We start from the raw sequence: 6,000 nt of genomic DNA, 5'->3' as shown, positions 1-6,000 counted from the left end.
GGACCTGAAAATCATTAGTGTTCTGTTAGAGCAAGAGTGTTGTTTTGGTATCTGTCTAGGATTTAAAATGAGCTGGTCAGAGCACTAGGACCTGAGTTTTGATGACTATGTTAAATATTAGTCATGAAAGTTATTACTGGAACAATTATGCTATTAAAAATGTGCTAAAAATGTGGAAAACTGATTTTCCTTATTGGAATTACTGAATTGGTGAATTTAAAAAAGGAAAAGATGCTCTTTTTTTTTTTTTTTTTTTCCATATTGCAAACATGCCTTGTGTTGCCAATACTCCTGAATCCAGAACTGGATCTGTATGATTTCTGACAGGATCTGTAAATAAAACATATCTTCAAATTAATTGATTAAAGCTGTTTCCTAAAAAGTTGATAGTTTGCTAAAGTGATAAACGGATTTTGAAAAGAGTTCTGTTTTTTGCTTGTTTGTTTTTGTTTTTGTTTGGTTTTGGTATAGTCTTTTTAATGTATTATGTTTAACAAGACATAGAAATGCAGCAAATGTTAAGTCCTCCATAAAACCTTGCATCCAGAATAGCTATTTCTGATTTTACCAGAAGCAGAAACCTGTCTAGAGTGATGGCAATCTGGTAACAGTTATTTCCTGGACGGGTAGATTTGAGATGCAGAATCTGACATAAATTTTTTCTCAGCATTATGCTAAAAATCAGTTGAAAGTACAACTAATGAAGTTCGACATAGCCGGTATTCTCATGTAACCAATTGAGGCTGTTAGTTACTAAATGCAGCTGTTAAACTGTTGAATCCAGAATTGTTTGCTAGATTACTTGTGTGGTCTCTGCTCATCTTTCAGTTTCTTTGGGTTTAATTGTCGATCAGATTTCACACTGTTTTTTAATTCTCTTGTCTCTGTACACCTAGAGCATGTTAAAGAGTTTGCCCCGCCCAGCTGAATTGTAAATGCTGATGTGGCTGATTCTCAAATAGCGGCTGTAAAGAGATTGATTCACTGCTTTATTGAGAGAGAGAGAGAAGAAAAAAAAGGCAAATTGTTTGTTTCCCATAAATGGACTATGAAACCACGACAGTGTTGCCACAGCATTGAGATGTATTATTTCTATTACATTCTTGTGTTTGCAACATTTGGGATCTGCAGCAGAAGCGTGGTTATGATTTCCCTGCATGAAAGGTCAGCAGGTAGGGGGGTGGAACATGCAGTTGTGTATTCCTTGTGAAATGAGAACAGAGGGTGGGCTCCATTGGATGCCCGAATACAGAATATGTGGACTATACAGCTGCAGAGCACCACATTAAACCTCTTCCCTCCCAGTGAAAAAAAGCCCCGTGTTGACAGATCAGTGTGAAGATGCTTTGGTTGGAATAATGCCAGTGATGGTTGCATATTTTTAGTTCATTTATGTCCAGACACTCCATTCTGCACCCTAAATTGTCTTCTCAAATTATTCCAATACTGCATAAGATATTAAACAGACTATAAAGCATTCTGGGCATTCTTGCAGAGAAGAATCAATCAGAGGAAACAAGTAGCCAGTAAGAAATAATACGGCATTAATCACAGAAGTCTGCTGTTTGAAGCTAGACTTCATTTGGAGTTACCCATTGAAAACTTCTATTTATATGAGATGCAGGTTTATTTATAACTCTGGATTTATGCAAGTCATGTATTTGTATGTTTTCATCATTTCCATTAATATTTTTTACACAAGCTTTTTCCAATAGAAACAGCCTTTTCCCATTCTAATCTCTCTCTCTCTCTCTTTTTTTTTTTTTTTTTTTTAATTTTTAATTTTAGCTAGTGACATAAAAATACTTAATTTTAAAATGAAATTTTGGATCATGTGCAACTCTAGATATAATTTATTTTATTTGCTGAACAAGCTACAGAGTAATGAATTTTTATATTGAGAACAAGTGCCTTCTCAATATTTCTGTAATTCTGAACAGTCCAGTCTACAAAATTCCCAAGAATTTCTTTTAAGAGGTGATAAATAATATATAGCATTGTATCCTGGGATAGAAGGTGAAGAGAAATCAGTATGTAACTCCCAGTGCTTTCTTGCCTTTCAAACTATTTAGTGTAACATTGTGTAATAAAAAAATAATCATACTACCTCTTGGTATTAGATAGGTTATTTTGATGCATCTGAAACAATTGTTTCTGATGGTAGAAAGCAGAACTTCTGGATTAACATAATTCTATTGTCAGAAAAAAAAAAAAAAGAGAAATAAAGAAAAGAAAACATCACAGTTTTCTTTTATTTATTTAGCCAGAAAGAGACCAAAAGAAACCACAACCCTTTGTGGATGGAAAGAAAATGAATAATCACTTTATTTTTAAGACCTGTTTAGTACTTACTTAAGACACCAGAAAAAAAAGGCAAAAACCCCATAAACCAGAAGGAAATGGAAAAAAGTTATTGTGTATTAAAATATTTTGAAAGTAAAGGTAGAATAAGGGAATCTCTATGTTTCCACCTCTTTTTTTTTCAGACTTGTAAGAGCTGTAACTATTGAGATCAAACACAAAAACATTACTGGAAAAAAAAAAAAAGCTGAATTCAAAGGGTAGCTTGAAAACAAGCATAGTAGGAGTGAACAGTAAGAATTAAGTGTATTAAGTGTTCAGTGGTTAAACAGAATAAAAAGAAAGAAGAAACAATTTATTGATAACTCAGTATATAATCAATAATCTTAAGTATATTTCGTGAATAATTTCTTATTGTTGTTTCCATACAGTCATTGTGTACTCCTTTTTGAATAGCATCAGATGTTTTGCCTTATGTGGAGGATGTTACAGTCATGGTACATGTTATTTTTATTTATGCATTGGAATTATAACACTTCACTGCATGTTCTGGTTACAAGATTCGCCTGCTCTCTTGGACTTTGGACAGGGCATTTTACTTTTCTATATCCATTGCTTTACCTAGAAAATAAGTAAATGATTGAGAAAAGAATGTACTGAAGAATGGGTATTTTTTTCAATCATTGCTAAATAACAAATGATGATTTACATTCAAAATAGTTGAGAAGCCAAATAAAAAGGTGATGACAGAACTCCCAGCTAGGTGACTGTCACTTGTCTCGGTGCTGGGGCCGGTCCTCTTTAATATCTTCATCAATGATCTGGACGAGGGCATCGAGTGCACCCTCAGTAAGTTTGCAGATGACACCAAGTTAGGTGCGTGTGTTGATCTGCTTGAGGGTAGGAAAGCTCTGCAGGAGGATCTGGATAGGCTGCATCGATGGGCTGAGGTCAACTGTATGAAGTTCAACAAGGCCAAGTGCCGGGACCTGCACCTGGGGCGCAATAACCCCAAGCAGTGCTACAGGCTGGGAGATGAGTGGTTGGAGAGCTGCCAGGCAGAGAAGGACCTGGGAGTGATGGTGGATAGTTGGCTGAATATGAGCCAGCAGTGTGCTCAGGTGGCCAAGAAGGCCAACAGCAACCTGGCTTGTATCAGGAACAGCGTGACCAGCAGGGCTAGGGAGGTGATCGTCCCCATGTACTCAGCTCTGGTGAGGCCGCACCTCGAGTACTGTGTTCAGTTTTGGGCCCCTCGCTACAAGAAGGACATGGAGGTGCTTGAGCGGGTGCAGAGAAGGGCGACGAAGCTGGTGAGGGGCCTGGAGAACAAGTCCTACGAGGAGCGGCTGAGGGAGCTGGGCTTGTTCAGCCTGGAGAAGAGGAGGCTCAGGGGCGACCTTGTCGCTCTCTATAGGTACCTCAAGGGAGGCTGTAGCGAGGTGGGGGTTGGTCTGTTCTCCCACGTGCCTGGTGACAGGACGAGGGGGAATGGGCTTAAGTTGAGCCAGGGGAGTTTTAGGCTGGATCTTAGGAAGAACTTCTTTACTGAGAGGGTTGTTAGACCTTGGAACAGGCTGCCCAGGGAAATGGTGGAGTCACCATCCCTGGAAGTCTTTAAAAGACGTTTAGATGTAGAGCTTAGGGAAATGGTTTAGTGGGGACTGTTAGCGTTAGTTCAGAGGTTGGACTCGATGATCTTGAGGTCTCTTCCAACCTAGAAATTCTGTGATTCTGTGATTCTGTGATTAGTGATGACCAAAATCTCAGTGCAGTGTCTGTTTAACGTGTTCCAGGAGGTATGTTTCTCTTTGTAAGTAATTAATGTATTTCCCACCCTGGGACCTCATGGCAAAGTAGCTTTGAAGTGAGCCAGTCACATCTGAATCAAGTGATGGTCCTAAACTGATGGTGGATTGTAGCAGTTCATGAGGGATTTAGCTGTAGTGGTGCAAACCGCAGCCTACAGGTCAATGATAATTGGATAAGAAGCAATTAGTATCCAGTGGCCAATTCTGTCACCCTGATTTTGGACGGGTAATGATCTTCTGTTTGAATTGCCCAACTGAAATCACTGAAAATAATTCTAGGTTTTAGATGACTTCCTGTGGTATAGAGATGGTAAAACTGACCTCCTACAATGAATCAGACAGTTTGGTCTTTGTCAGGGAACAGTATCAGAACAAATGCACAATTACTGGAATAATAATATTTCCCCACTCACGATCCCAACATCACAGTTTTTGAATGTTTGTCTTCTTAGATTTTCTTGTATTTTCTAGAAGTAGTGTAGAAATACTCTAAAACAGTGTGTGGCTTGCTTCTGTTCCCACTGAAGCCAATAGAAAAATTGCCAGTGACAGTTGGAAAAAAAGTGCATGAAAAATGCCTCAAAAGCATTGGTTTCATTTTGGTAAATTGAATTGGTTGGCCAAAAAATTAGATTTATAATTGTTTGCTTCAATCTTTGTTACAGAGAGAGTGGCGCCTCTTAACATCAGTTTCACTACATTTATTCGTTCTAACATGCTCTAAAAAAGATGTATTACCCAAATTTTAAGCCAGAATTGGAAGATAAGCTCTTAGCAATGTAGAGAAACAGAATCCAAACTTAATGTGCAAGAGCAATAACAAAAAGCTCAATGCTAGCTCTTGCTAGTTTATGTTAATATTTTTGTTGTGTTTACAGTGCTCATTTTCTCAAATATCTTGTGTTTTTTAAGTTTTAACCCTGAACTGTTCTTCTATCAGAAATTTCTACATATAAGTAATTGCAATTTTGTACTGAAGATCTTGCTGCTGTTAAATAGGGCAAGAAGCAGTTTGCTTCTTGTAGCGTGAAGGGTAAGATTTTGTTTTATATGTCCTTTTTGAGAGCCTGCTATTGACAAATTAGTATGCTTTAAGTAAGTTTTTGGAAAGCTTCAGGCTTGGGAAACACCACAGAACCACTGGGGAATTTGGCTCAGGTGTGACTGTTTTATTTGGTTTTAATATTATTCAAAAGAAAAAGCAGATACTTCACAGAATTGCCAACCTGGTGAGAACAGACTCAGTGAACTGTTCCTCCTGAGGAACCTCTTGCTGGCTTTGTGTTTGATTCTTACAACAGCACCTATGGTTCTGGAAAGCCTTAAAAAACTTGAAGTGCCAGATCACTGTCCTCCTGTGCCAATGCTAAACATAAATTTTTCCACATGAGTCAACTGAGTGAAGATCAGATGTTTTAAAAAGCACTTGATTTTCATTTGCCCGAAGGCTGCTGTGCTAACAAGTTTTCAGTGATTTCATGGCTGGAAGTTACTGAAAATTTGTCCTTGCAGCTATTTCATAACTCGACTGTTTTGCACATCTTTGTGAACTGAGATTACTGAGATCAGTGTTCTGCTATTTCTAATTTTTGTAATTTGAGTCATTATTTGTAGGAAAATTTGCATAGGTCTTGAGACATTGTTGTCAGTTCATATCTTTGGCTGAAGTTCGCCAGATGCATTTGTAGGATATGAAAATGCTGTTAAGCTAGATCAGCAGTCCCTGGTATGCTAGGCTGGAAGGAAAAGCCTCTCAGAATGCAACTTCATTACGTTTTCTCTCTGAAGTTCTAAAACAACTGTGTTGTGCGGCTTTTTTCTTTCAAAAACAGCACTGCTGGTTAATGCCCTCCCAGATGCTGTTCATTTATTCCTTAGAGACAAATGT

This window comes from Netta rufina (genome assembly GCF_964035555.1).
Source record: "Netta rufina genome assembly, chromosome: 6".
In the NCBI taxonomy this organism is placed as follows: domain Eukaryota; kingdom Metazoa; phylum Chordata; class Aves; order Anseriformes; family Anatidae; genus Netta; species Netta rufina.
Note: the sequence above shows the minus strand (reverse complement) of the source record.